This window comes from Bubalus kerabau, chromosome 9, assembly GCF_029407905.1.
Source record: "Bubalus kerabau isolate K-KA32 ecotype Philippines breed swamp buffalo chromosome 9, PCC_UOA_SB_1v2, whole genome shotgun sequence".
Taxonomy (NCBI): Eukaryota; Metazoa; Chordata; class Mammalia; order Artiodactyla; family Bovidae; genus Bubalus; species Bubalus kerabau.
The window spans coordinates 67690445-67705286 of record NC_073632.1 but is presented as its reverse complement, the minus strand read 5'-3'; the positions used below and the strand labels follow the sequence as shown (position 1 = coordinate 67705286).

The following is a 14842-nucleotide window of genomic DNA, read 5'->3' as shown; positions in this document are numbered from 1 at the left end:
GTTAGAAATAGTGCATGCCTCAGAGGGCTGCTGAGAGAACAGGAGGACTTGGTGTGGATGAGGTGTGTCGTCCAAGCTGGACTAAGAGTGCCGGCAGTGTGGGAGCCACGTGGGGGCTGCCTCCTTTGGGGAGAGGTTTCCCTCCTCGCCCATCTAGGGCTCCAGGAGTTTCCGACTGACCTCTTTGCCTGCTGTCCTGTGTGTGATTGATTGTACCTCCCTCATCAACTCAAGGCCATGAGAGGACAACTGGAATGAGGTCAATGTTTCAGACACTTCATTTTACGGGGCACAGCACTGCGAACCAAATGAATGGTGTTTTTTTATCTTCATGGAGTTCTAGTCAGGGAGGAAGGAAACAAGATAAGAAAAATACGCAGTATGTTAGGAAAACTAAGGGATGGAGTGGGCATCTGAATGGTCAGGTGACGCTTAACGATGAGAGAGAAACGTGCCCTTGCTCTGCAGCGGGTGTGAATGTGGTCCTATCTTCCAGGCTTTCTCCAAATCACTTCCCTCCCTCCCTCCTTCCTCTTCCCTTCCCTCCATTCCTTTCTTCTTTTCTTCCTTCCTTCTTTCTTTTCCTTCTCCTTCTGTCCCTCCCTCCTTTCTTCCTCTCCATTTGGACCCACAGCAGCTCTCTTGGCTCACTGGAAACTCCTTTGCCAGGGTGGCCGCATGCTGACTCGGCAGAGTTCCCTGACTCAGGGATTCAGTGAGAAGGTTGCCCTCACCCCAGGCCTCTTATGGGATGCTGCTGCTACTGCTGTGTTCAGCTGTCCAGCTCAGCATCCATAATTAATGGGGCTGCCTTGGGCTTTAGCATCATTCTTTCTGCTTTTACCCTTTCCTAACCAGAAGACTCCTAACATCTCCTACCTGAGGACTTCCCTCTCCTTGCCAAGCAGTTCCTTCCAGAATCTCAGGGCATTACAGGACCATACCAGCAGCAAAACTGTATCACTTCTTCATCTATCAGTTTCCCTGCCCCAGCCCAGTCCAGGGTAATTTATGAGAAAAGTTTTCTGCTTCTTCTCCCACAATTCTCCAAGATCTAAAGACTAGTTTATGGAGAACAGAGATAAGATCACAAAAATGAATCTATTCAAATACGTATATTTCAATACTGTTTTCTACATAATGTGCACTGTTTGTTCTATTTTTTATTATGAAGCTCATACTCCAGGCAGAGAAGTGTGTTTGTGGGCCTGCGGTGTGGCCTGGGGGCAGTGTGACGATGCTCGGCTTCCTATCCCGGGACTTGTAGGCTGTCCTTGGACTGCAGCTGAGCCACAGTGAACTGTGACCCTTGTGCTTGGGTTGCTGCCTCTTAGATTTGCCACTGACTCAAGCTCTCGCTCAGAAAATGCTGCCTCATCCCTAATGGCTGCTCAATCAGGAAAATATTATTTTCAGATGTTTTAAATTTGTGTGGTGAGAAACACATGTCCTGCCATATGGAGCACAATAGGAGCTAGTTAAGGCCGAAGTGGAAACCAGGGTTGGGAGTTCTCTTTTTTTTCAGTTTTTGAAGTTGGACCCCGCAGGCTAGGATTTTCCCGCCCAGCAGTCTAAGCTGTGTTTTAAACAAGAGCACGTGTGCCTCAGAGAGCAGTGTGTACACAGAAAGGCGATGGCAGACCCCTCCCCTCACCAGCAACACGTCCAGGTAGGGGGGCTCTGTGGTGCTGCTGTAGCCCCGTCTAGAAGTCACAGCAACTTTGCAAATGCTCCCGAGTCACGTGTGGCTGATATAGAAGGCTAAACGTATCTGTCTGTGCTCTGAGAAAGTTGCACTAAAGCTGCATGTCTGAAAATTTGATTGGCATCATTTTAATGATTAGTTTTGAAAACAAAGCTCTTAGAATTACAATAGTCACAGTGTTGGACTTTCACATTTAATCTGAGAAAGAAATACAAGGGTCCAATAACTATTTTTACAAATGGCTTTGAACCATGTATATTACCATATGTAAAGTAGATGACTAGTGCAAGTTCGATGCATGAAGCAGGGAACCCAAAAGCCAGTGCTCTGGGACAACCCAGAGGGGTGGGGTAGGGAGGGAGGTGGGAGGGGGATTCAGGATGGGGGGACACATGTATACCTGTGGCTGATTCATGTCGATGTATGGCAAAAACCACCACAATATTGTAAAGTAATTATCCTCCAATTAAAATTAATTAATTAATTTTTTTAAATTGGCATTGGCTTATCGGTCACTGACTCACTCAGTGAGTACCTTCTTTGTGTGTGGTCCAGATCTATGCTCTGTGGAGGGAAGATGTGAATGACAAAGTCCCACTCACAAGGAAAGCTTCCAATCTACTTTACTCTTGCCCTGGCTTTTACTTTCAGAACAGCTTGGCTTCACTTATGGAGCTGCCCCACACACCAGACATTATGTGACGAGTATACTTAGGAGTGGAGGAGACAGGTGAGAAAACAGAGACTCACCTTCCGTGAGTTCAGAGCTCTGGTTCAGGTCACAAGGGATGCTACAAGGGCTCAGGTGAAGTTGTACAGACAGGACATATGGTCAGAGAAGGCTTCCCATTGGACCTGGCACTGAGAATTCTACCTGAAGTGTATTCACTCGCATTTTGTTAAGGTTGTAATGCTTGACTCTGTCTCCATCCATGATTCTGAGTAGGCAACTGAGCTGACATCGACTTCCTTCCCTGCAGACAGGCAGTGGAGCCATGTGCCTCAAGCCCAGTCCCAGCCTTAAGCCAGCAGAAGGCTCTGTTTCTAAGACCCACCCCAACACAACACCCCCACTGAATTCCCCTTTCCAATCTGAGAGGGAGGCATCTCTACCCCCAGTTCATTTGCAAAGACATCTGATGGATTTAAAATCCAAAGAATGTCTGCTCTTTCGCAGCTCAGCCTCTTTCAATCTCTTCCCCCCTTTCCCAGCAGAAGTGAACACTTAGAATCTCAGGTTGACACACTTTCAATGGAAAACATCCTAACAGACTATGGGAGGGAGGCCGTTCCCTCAAAGGGAGTGATGGGGAGTGATGCTGTAAGGATGAGAGCAGAGCCAGATGGAGAAGAGCTCTTGAACACCACACTGAAGATTGTGAGCTATGACAAGTCCTTGTTGGTTCTTATGCACGGAGCTAACATGATGAAAACATGGCATTTTAAGAAAATAGCTCAACGAGGGGATGTATGATAGATTGGGTTGGCTTCCTTGGTGGCTCAGATGGTTAAAAAAAAAAAAATCTGCTTGCAATGCAGGAGACTCATGTTTGATCCCTGGGTCTGCAAGATCCCCTGGAAAAGGGAATGCTACCCACTCCAGTATTCTTGTCTGGAAAATTCCATGGACTGAGGAGCCTGGTGCACTATAGTCCATGGTGTTGCAGAGAGTTGGACACGACTGAGTTACTAACACAACAACAATAGGATCGATTGGAAAAAGACTAGAGGCAGTCAGACAACATAGGGCAATGGTGACTTGATCAAGTTTAGTGTAATAACAGCGTTGGCCTTGGAATATGGAAAAAAGGGTGGAGCAAAGGAAGAAGTGGAAAGACTTGGAGGGAGATGGGAGAGTGAGCGTGTAAAAGAGAGGCAACAGCAGTCAGTGGTGATGAGTTCATGAAGATAATTGATCTGACTTAGTATTGATGGATCCACAAAGAGTTGGACATGACTTAGCGACTGAACAACAACAAAGTATAGATGGAGGGATTGTTGTTATTGATTTACAGTCCATGGGGCTGCAAAAGAGTCAGACACGACTTGGTGACTAAATAACCACTACAACAAATACATATATAATTATTATTTTACAGTCTTGTGCTAAAAGTCAGGGCTGTACACAGAGTCTGACCATATGCTTTAAAATTGGGCATTTGTCTTTCCCAGTTTGTCTTCTCTTCACACCTTAAGGTTCCTCCCTATCCTTAGACGAGCATACCGATTCTCTACCTGTGCTTTGGTAACAGGCATTAAGGGTTTGAGCCAGAAACAGGTTTTGTTGTTGCTCAGTTGATAAGTTTTGTCTGATTCTTTGTGACTGCATGAATGAACTGAAGCACGCCAGTCTCCTCTGTCCTTCACTGTCTCCTGGAGTTTGCTCAAATTCATGTTCATTGAGTTGGTGATGCTATCTAACCATCTCATCCTCTGTTGCCCCCTTCTCCTTTTGCCCTCAGTCTTTCCCAACATCAGGGTCTTTTCCAGTGGGTCAGCTCTTCATATCAGGTGACAAAGCATTGGAGCTTCAGTATCATTCCTTCCAATGAACACCCAGGACTGATCTCCTTTAGGATGGACTGGTTGGATCTCCTTGCAGTCCAGGGGACTCTCAAGAGACTTCTCCAGCACCACAGTTTGAAAGCATCAATGCTTTGTCACTCAGCCAAAACAGGTAGACAAGCAATAGTAGTTACAACCTGGAAACAATTTTGATTTTTGCATGGTCTTGATTATATTTATTTAGTAAAATACATGACTTTATTTCAGTGTGGAGCTTGAAGGTTATGTTTTTTAATCCCAGACTCCTTTTCTTTGAAAAGTGGAATCAAATGAAAAACAATTTCAGGTTAAATTATTCTAAATGCAGTGCTCAAGTCTGAATTCACCAAAAGCTTGTCTTGAATGGTCAGATTACTTTGTACAAGTGTTTGTGTCTATGGCCAGAAGGTTCTAGTGTGCGAGTCATATGGCAGTGGGGTTTTCTTACTCTGAAATAGCACGAGAGGTTCCTGATGTTCCCTAGGCCATGTGAAGTTTCTTTCCTGACATACCTTGGACAAAGTTCTTTCAGAGCACAGTCACAGCCCTTCCCAGGCCTCCAGCTCCAGCTTGATTTTGAAAGATAGAACTCCTTGAACCCAGTCTCTGAGAACCAGGCCACTGCATAGGATGTTTTGAGGTTACACATGACATTCTGAGTGCTTAGAATCCTTCAAGTGGAAAACTCACATCAGTCTCAAAGAGCCTGATGATAGTCAACTTCTCCGTGCAATTTCTTTCTGATAGACCAACATTAAATTGGTGCTGGAAAAAAAAAAAAAGTTTTATGTCTTTGCTGCTTTTTCAGTTTCTGTCTGGGGCACTGGTGCTGTGTTAATCAAAGGCTCGTGGGAAACATAACGTCTGGTGCTGGTACTTGGAGCGGAAGAGCTGCAATTGATTAGAACATGGAGGGTTTCTTGTAGATGCTATAAATTGCATTACTGAGTTACTGTAAAGTTACAAAAATAAAATACAGTAGCCCCTCTTTATCCTCAAGAAATACATTCCAAGACCCCCAGTGGATGCCTTAAACCTTGAATACACCTGACATATGTAGATAAACCCTATCTATATATGTCATGTTTTTTCCTATACTTACATACCTATGATAAAGTTAAATTAGGTGGGGTGGGGTCGGGGGGGGGCTTACCTGGTGGCTCTGTGGTAAAGAATTCACCTGCCAATGCCGGAAGACATGGGTTCAGTCCTTGATCTGGGACGATTCCACAGCCTGGGGATAACTGAGCCGCTGTGCCACAACTACTGAGCCTGCGCTCTCGAGCCTGGGAACCACTCGCCCTCGAGCTCATGTTCCACAACAGGGGAAGCCAATGCAGTAAGAAACCTGGGCACTGCAGCTAGAGAGCAGCCCCTGCTCACCGCAGCTAGAGAAAATCCTGAGCAGCAGTGAACACCCAGCACAGTCAAAAATAAATTTAAAAAATGTTAAATTAGGGACAGTAGAGATTAACAATAACTAATAGTAAAATAGAACAATCATGACACTATACTAGTTGTAACAAAAGCTGTAAGGGTCACTTGAACACAAGCATTGCAATACCACGACAGTTGATCTGACAACCCAGATGGCCACTTAGTGACTAATGGGTGGGTAGAGAATACAGCGTGGGGATGCACCGAACAAAGAGATGATTCACTGTGACTGGGTACAAGATTCCTTCATGCCTGTCTGAACAGAATGCAATTTACACACGAAACTAACATAATGTTGTAAATCAACAATACTCCAACATAAAATAAAAAGTTAAAAAAAAAAGAAATCTGAAGAAAAAAAGACTTGTTCTTTATTTCTGGAATTTTCCACTTAATATTTTGGACCATGGTTGACTGTGAATAACTGAAACCTCAGAAAGCAAAACTGCAGACAGGGTCTTCCATGGTGGTCTAGTGGTTAAGACTCTGAGGTTCTAGTGCAGGGGAAAGCTCACTAGGATCCCACATGCCACGTGGGACAGTCAAAAATTGAGAAAAACTTTGGATAAGATGAAATTGTGCTGTACCTAAGTTGGTTTCCTCAAACATTAAGAGTTAATGTCCATCCTGTGGAGATGGAAAATGTGAGGAGGAAGGGGGCAAGGCAATGAATGTTTAGCTGAAATAAGAAATAGATAAAACTCTGAATAAGTTGGTGCTTTTTCCCCCCATAGAACTCATTTGGGTTCATCTTATATTTAATGCTTTTAGTGTTGCGTTATAGATAAACGGCCATTTGAAAACATTTATCAGATTGGATTTTCACTCAAGATGGCAGAATGAAACAATTGGAACACGCATTTTTACTGCTCTGTATTAACATAACACATTTGAAATGTTCCACCAACTCTTTTGAAAGAGAGAATAGAAAAAGGGAAAAAGACAAAAGCAGTGCTCTGAGAGACAAAATTAAAACAGAGAACTCCCTTCACCTGGTTGATTATTTCAGGGCAAGAGATAAGGCTCCTCATTAAGTACACACATCAAAGAAAGTACTTTGTGTGAGGAAACTACACAGAAAGAAGGAAGGGAAAGCAGGAAGCAAGGGCTGTGGAAATGTTTCTCCGTTTTTCTAATTATTCGCTTCACTTCCTAGAAAAGAATGGCTGCCCACAGGTGGGTTGGTCTAGTTTAACATTTACCTCAAAGTACAATGCTTATTGCTGGTGGTGGTTTAGTTGCCAAGCGGTGTCCAACTCTTGTGATCCCATGGACTGTAGCCCTCCAGGCTCTTCTGTCCATGGGATTTCCCAGGCAAGAACACTGGAGTGGGTTGCCATTTCCTTCTCCAGCACAATACTATCGCCTAAGCTTTATTAACAAAGTCAAAATTATCGAGGAAAAGTGAATGACCGTTAGAACAATGTGGGCTTACTGAAGACATTGTCTAGTTTTTCTCATCACTTTTTATGAGTGGTAAGTTAACTTGCATGGATAATGCCAACAAAGAGAACAGAAAAATCATATAGGGCCTGAGAGTCAATGCACGCAACTCCACTTTTAATTCTTTTTTTCTATTTTGGAAAGTTGACTTTGAGGTTTATATAGGAAATAAATGACATCCTCTACCCTTGACCTCAGATGGTGGAAAATCACCTCGCTCCCACCTCACTGAATCCTTGCACTTATTTTCATGTTTCTTTTTAAAACAGTTTATACAGATCAAAGGAGTCATGATTTTTGCCCACAGCCACCTCCTTGAAGATCCTTGGCCTAATAGAGAGGTATATATTTATTCACTCTTTGAGCACTTGGGGGTGGGAAGGGGAAATTTCCATCTGACCTTTCAGTGCATTCCTTTTCTGAAAGTGACTTTTTTAGTGTGAACTCTCTGATGTGGTTGCATTTGACTGAAGTTATTCTTATTTTTAGCCCATTTAGCAGTGAACCCAAATTTAATATCAGTGCATGTGTGTGTATGTTGGGTGGTTTGACAGGTTGAGCTGTTACTGAGGTTTAATCATGGTCACCATATCAGGAGCCAGATCTTAGTTCTCTGGAAGGTAAAAATGGAAATACTATCTGACTCTTAATATCTGGCAGTAATATTTGCAAAGAAATGGTGACTTAAATCCTGATAATTGCTATTACAATTACAATGATTATTATTACTAATACTACTTCTAAACCATGTGTAGGTTCAGGATTTAAGAAACTTGTGAACTTATTGCAGCCCCGAACAATACATTTAACCTTTCTGGAAATGTCTTTATGCAACAAATACAAGTCATTTAAAACTTTATTTTAAAATATTTTACTGGCCATTCAACTTACAGGCCGGACAATTTAAGCATCATTAGCAACAAAACTTCAGAACGAGGCAGGAGAAGTGTATGATCTAACTCCTTGCTTTCATTGTCTGGAGATCACCATGCTCCCTACCCCAGGGCAGTGTACTAAATTCCTATCTGTCTACAACATTATTCAGCAATGACAGTGCTGTGATTGAGACTCGGGTCAGTTGACACGTGAATAACACTCCTCAGTGTTAGAAAGGATGGTCTCTCATCTCTGTTTTGCCCTTGTTCATAAAATCCAGTGAACTGCCTTCGGGTTGAAAGATTGGGCTTATGGAGCAAACAGCAACTTGTGGAGGAACTGCTAAAAATGCTGGTATGTGTTTTTGCAGGCAGATGTTCAAATAGTGCACGGGCTGGGAAGTCAGGGTGACAGATACAGTGGGATTCATTTATTACCTTTGGAATTGGTAGAAGCTTTGTCCAGAAATGGGCAAGCTCAGTGTTTCTCAAGCCTTAAGGTTTTTGTATATCCTGACCTTTAACCCTCACATTAACCCTATGAGATGGATACTGTTACTACCTTCATTACCTCCCAAGCTCCACCTTGGGCTTCCCAGGTGGCTCAGTGGTAAAGAACTCGCCTGTCAAGTAGGATATGCAGGAGATGTGGGTTTGAATCCTGGGTCAGGAAGATCCTCTGGAGGAGGAAATGGCAACCCGCTCCAGTATTCTTACCTGGAAAAGTCCCATGGACAGAGGAGCCTGGTGGGCTACAGTCCATAGGTTTGCAAAGAATCAGGCACAACTTAGCAACTAAGCAGGAGCATGCAAGCTGAAGCTTAGGCAGTTAATTAAAATGCCCAAGGTGGCCAGCTGGTAATTATTAGGAAGCAGGATGCCACCAGGCTGTACCTGTCTACATCTATTTCAGCCTATTCCCATCTATCGTTTCATCATGGGTTTGTATAATGTGTAGTGACTATTGCTGGTCATGGTACCCTGCTATGCTGGCTCCCATGCAGCAGCAGGTCTGGACATAAACTGGATGCAGGCAGAGCTCTCTGGCCAACTTCAGAGGATCACAAGCATCTCTCACCTGGCCCATCCTGTCATTCCTCCATCTGCATATCTCTGTGTGCACATGTGTCCAAGTGCCTGGATCTTCTATATGACTCTAACCTTCCTTTCCTCAGGCCACAGTTGAGTCACTGCTTTTCATTAGGTGGTGTAATGAATCCATCTGCCCAGCGGAGTCTCCAGGCAGCACCCTCTCACCGTGCACATCTGTTCCGGCAAATCTGCAGCAACACCGACCTCTCTGAGATTGCAAACACTGAGAGACACTTGTATTTTTTTTTTTTAACGTCAGCACACATTTATCCCATCCTCCCTTTATGTAGGTTAACAGGGAGATGCAATATTCCTGAGCATCTGGGGGCAGTTTTGAAGGGCAGTCCTATTGACAGGGCCTCCTGGCGTGCATGAAAGATGAGGATAGGTCCGAGTTTCATGGAACAGATCAAGTGTCTCTTTTACATGGCATTGTCCTTCGAGTTTCTGCTGCTCATGAAGGCAACTAACACAGGAAACCATGAAGACTGGGTGCCAGCGGGAAGGAGGCCCGGGCTTCTGACTCTGCTGGCCCCACGTTTCATTCACAAAGTTGAAAGCACCACTCTCTAAATTCAAAGCGAAGCGGCTGCCAGGGAGAATTCAAATGGCAAATCTGAGGCCCCACTCGGAGTTGGCAGAAGACAGCAGGATCGAACTTCTCTCCTGGTGCCAACTTAGGACAACTATGGCTCTTGTATGGCTCTTAGGAACTGGCATATGAAGTTATTTCATCTGTAGTGTCAAAACAATGAGAATAAAAATAATCACTGCAGATCCTGGTCCTGCCATTTATGAGATGCAGGCATCATTTCTGAGAAGTGTAGGAGCACATAATACCCATTGTCCTTCTAGTAATTGCTTTGGTCCCAAGGGTCTTAATGGGGAAGGGGCTTAATGAGCTTTGGCTTCCCAGAAAATAGGAAATGGAACAAAATATCCATTGTTCTGAATGTAACCAGAATGATCCCCAAGACAGAAAACCCTAGAGTTATATAGGAAAGGGTACTCATGACTGATAAGAGGCAGATTCTATTACTGGGAGATTTATTTCAATATGGGAGTAACATCTAACATTATCCAAATACACAACAAACACTCAGCTTCACTCAGAATCTATTTATTGAGCCAGCACGATTCTGGGCACAAAGGATGTAGCTGTGAATGTAAAGAAATACCTGCTCTGGTAAGTTGACAGTTTAATGGGGGCATAAAATAACATGGGCTTCCCAGGTGGCTGAGCAGTAAAGAACCTGCCTGCCAGTGCAGGATATGTGGGTTTGATCCCTGGGTAGGGAAAATCCCCCGGAGAAATGGCAATCCACTGTAGTATTCTTGCCTGGGAAATCACATGGACAGATGAGCCTGGCAGGGCTACAGTCCATGGGGTCACTAAATAGTCGAATACAACTTAGCAACTAAACAACAACAAAGATAACACACAAATAAGAAACACATGGAGTGGTAGGTATTTGCAAAGAGTTAAATACTGGATGGAGAGAGAGAGAGGCTGGGAGTGTTCAGGGAAGGTGTCTTTGAGCAGGTGACCTTGAAGTCAATATCTGACCATTGAGGAAAAACCAAGTGAAATAAACACAAAGTTGAGGGAAAGAACATTCCAGGGAGAGAAAAAAACTTCCAGGTTCTGAGAATGAGCTTGGTATATTTCAAAAACACAAAGACCTGACCTGGGTAGGCAAGGTTAAATGAGAAAGAATGGTACCACACAAGAGCATCAGAGTTTTTCCCAAGTCGTGACACTGTATGAGACTCCTTAGAGAATGTATGAGGATATGGAAGACTAGTGGTCACTGCACAAACCCTAGTCCTCGGAGGTTCAGAAAAATGAAGCAAATCTGATGAAAGAGCAGCAAGTTTGGACAAGAGGCAGCCAGAAAACAGGCAGCAGAACCAGGAGAGTGTGTTAACAGTTTTCTAGGGAGAGCAGAGAAGCAGGGAAGGGGCTATGTGAAAACGTGTCCTGAGGGAGTTGTTTTTTCTATTTTTTAATATGGGAGGCACAGGATCACACTCTGGTAGAGGAAGTGAAATGAATGGAGCCGAAGAGAAGGAAAAACTGGAGAAACAAAGTCCCTGAGAAGCACGAGGAGAGATGGGCCCCGGAGGGTGGATAGTCCCTAGAGAGAGGAAGACTTGATCCCTGGTGACCGGAAGGAAGCCCTGAGAACACAGTGTGGTCTTACGGTGGCGATGTGATGAGGGAGGCCCTTTGGGTTGCTGCAGCTTTCTTGAGGAAGTGAAGGAGGCAAGGTCCCCAGCTAAAACTGGGGTGCGTATCCTGTGAAGAGCGACCATGTAAAACGGTCATTTCGGCGAATGGGAAAGCTCCGCGACGTGGAGCGTGTGGTGGGCTCACCAGGCAGGGCTGAAGGCCACTTGGAGACTTTGTGATTGTGAATTATAGTGAAACTAGTCAGAAACTTTGTATAGAAATGAAAGTTATAAAATAATGATGTAAATACCTTTTAATAACTCAAAATGGGACATCATTTGGGGAAAAAAAAACTGACTCACTGGGCTGTGTACCTAAAACTAACCCAATATTGTAAATCAACTGCACTTCATTAAATAATAATAATGTCTATATCACTCCATCATTCTCAAAGCATTTCTCACATCCACTAGCTTGTTTGGCCAGAACATAATCCTGGGGAGTGAGAAGGTAGCATGAACACTTCCCCTTTAAAGATGTGCAAACTGTAGCTTAGAGATTAATGTCCAGCTTGGGCCACATAAGCAAAGCATCTGACTCCAAAACTCGTGTTCTTCTATCTCACCAGCATCTATGGAAGTGACTCAAAACAGGTTTAAAAACACAGAAACACAGCAGTTTTACAAGTAAAAGACCCATGACCATACCTGTTTTGAAAATACTTTATAGATGATGCTATAGCAGAATATGGCTGCCAGATTTGATGACAATCACTCACCATAAAATAACTGTTCAAAGATTCTTACAGCATGACCGCAAGAAAAAAACAGTTGATACGTGTGGATGATAAATGGCACTAACACAGCATGGTGGTTAAGCAGGTGGACTTTGGGAAAAGAATTCCCTAGATTCAAAACTTGGCTTGATGAGTTTCAGGCTTTGTCAGAGGATAAGTAATTTAACTTCCCCAAAGTCAGTTTACTCACCTGTAAAATGGCCATGACAACAGTACCCTCCCTCATTGGGTTGTAGTGAGATCAAATAAAATACTTCACGTAAAGAGTATGGTACAGTGTCTGGTATACAGCTAGGGCTCGTTAAAGCTATACTATTATTATCAGTAGGAAAAATTAAAAATGCAATATGAGGATGGGCTGCTGTAAATGGTATCAACAGATACTAAAATGTGAAGCTCAGCAATTATTTCTCAAAAGTGAGTTGATAAAGGAATTTACACAGTACTCTATATATGAACCTAAGACTATTTAGCAATATTTGCCACCCGGGATACTAGAAAGAAGCCTAATCTACAAGACAATATATTTGGCTCTTAAAACAGTTTTCTGCTGGGTTTAAAAAAAAAAAACACTCAAAGGAGAAAACAACCTTCAAGACCTTGCATGCCTGCTAAGTCGCTTTAGTCGAGTCCCACTCCTTGTGACCGTATGGACTGTAGCCCATCAGGCTCCTTTGTCCATGGGATTCTGCAGGCGAGAATACTGGAGTGGGTTTTGCTGCCCTCCTCCAGGGGATCTTCCCTACATGGGAATTGAACCCATGTCTCTTACATCTCCTGCATTGGCAGGCATGTTCTTTACCACTAGCGCCACCTAAGAGCTTATGTATATTTATTTATACGTATAAAGATCTCATTTAAAAGTCTATTCAGGAAATATAAGCACACATGTAGTTCTGACAGAGAGACTATAGATAATATTAAAAACTACAAATTCTGAGTAAACATGTTAGGTCACAATGTCAGTGATTCTGATCTTACCATGTAGGTACTTTACATCACATTATGGCAACATATCCAAAGACATGGAGTTATCTGGCTGCCTTCTCATTAGAAAGGCCCTATGCGTGCATGCTAAGTAGCTTCAGTCATGTCCAACTCTTTGTGACCCCATGGACTGCAGCCCGCCAGGCTCCCGTGTCCATGGGATTCTCAGGCAACAATACTGGAGTGAGTTGCCATGCCCTCCTCCAGGGGTTCTTCCCCACCCAGGGATTGAACCCGCGTCTCTCCTGCATTGGCAGGTAGGTTCTTTACCACTATCACCCATCTGGGAAGCACCCCCTAGAAGGGCCCTAGTCTGTCTATATGTGAATATGTCTGGCTTAGATGATGAGCCCACAATGTCTTATGAAGTTTCTATCATGGTCATCCCAGCTACTAAAATAAGGTCATAAGGCAGCAGCACTGCTATTTCTGATCCCTGCACAGGTTGAATGCTGGTTTATCCAGACCAAGTACTATGCAAAATTAAAGAGGAAGCCTGTATAACTGGCAGTAGAGGATTGCATATAAATCCTATGTTTTTATGAAACCTGATAACTTTTTGTAATTTGAGGAGTAAGTCTGTTGAGTTAAAACAGCAAAGCTGTGCCATGCTTCCTGTAAAGTTATTTTACCTTTTCAGTCTGACTCTTGGAGTCTTTAGTACCATGGATTTGCTGAGCTTACATCCCTGCTAAGGAAGGCTATAACATAGGTCTCCTTAAGTCCTGTGCCTCCTTAAACCACCTGTGCAAAATTTTGTGATATCCTGAACTCATCCCAGAAATGTGAAGCTAGAATCTCCAGGGCTAGAGCCCAGGAATGAGCATGTTCCACTGTGATCACACACTCCAAAGGTTGAGAAATGAAAACCTCCAAGGTTTTATAAGCTTCTATAGAAATATTTGTGTGTATTCTACATTCCTAGACATATACTCATTTGGATTCAAATATTTAAGATCATTTAATGTTTACAGAGCTTATGCTCTGAGAGTTTTGAGAGTCAAAGTGACTGTGGATTTTTCTACTTAGGTCAGCAAGGTATTTCAGAAGCTTATCACAAAATTCTTTATCAGATAAGAGTGTTTTCAGCAGTAAGCAACAGAAAACCCATCTGAGTCACTTAAACAAATAAAGGGTATTTTTCTCACAAGACTAAGAAGTAGGTAGCCCAGGGCTGATGCAGCAATCAGTGATGTCAACAAGAAGTTAGGACCTGTTTCTTGTTCTCTCCTGACATCCCTACCAAGTGGCTTATTGCACTATGACTACAATATGGCTGCCACTGCTCCAGGCATCAGGTCCACATTCAAGGCAGGGGGAAAGAAAGAAAGAGTAGCACTAGCTATGCCTCTATCAGGGAAGAAGATCTTGCTCACATCTCTTTGACCAGAACTGTGTCTTACGGCAATCTTTCACTGCCAGAGAGGTTGGAAAAGTGACAATTTAGCTTTTCTTGCCTCCAGAGTGAAAAGACTAGGAGGAAAGAGGGTTAAGAATGCCAGTCAGCACTGACTGTCATATTTTGTATATCCATATGCCTAGTTGCACAGAGTCGGACACGACTGAAGCGACTTAGCAGCAGCAGCAGCAGCATGCCTAGTCCATTAGCTTCCCTGACATCAGAGAAAGTGTCTTAATATACCTCTCCGAATCCTGCAGTTCTTTTTAATGTCATCAATTTTATTGAAAATGGCAATAGCAGCTGCAACTATCATTTATTGACGACTTAGATGTGCCAGGCATCGTGCTAGCAGATTCTTCTGTGTCACCGCTAATCCAGTTATTAGTAC

At 43.4% G+C, this 14842-nt stretch overlaps 1 long non-coding RNA gene across 1 annotated transcript; it reads left to right on the top strand.

Moving 5' to 3' along the window:
* Positions 1 to 1529: 1529 nt before the first annotated feature.
* On the top strand, positions 1530 to 9966 carry LOC129619405 (uncharacterized). The gene is made up of 3 exons (XR_008697863.1): positions 1530 to 1669; positions 7399 to 7470; positions 9180 to 9966. It is a non-coding gene; the product is annotated as an uncharacterized LOC129619405 (long non-coding RNA).
* Positions 9967 to 14842: the final 4876 nt, after the last annotated feature.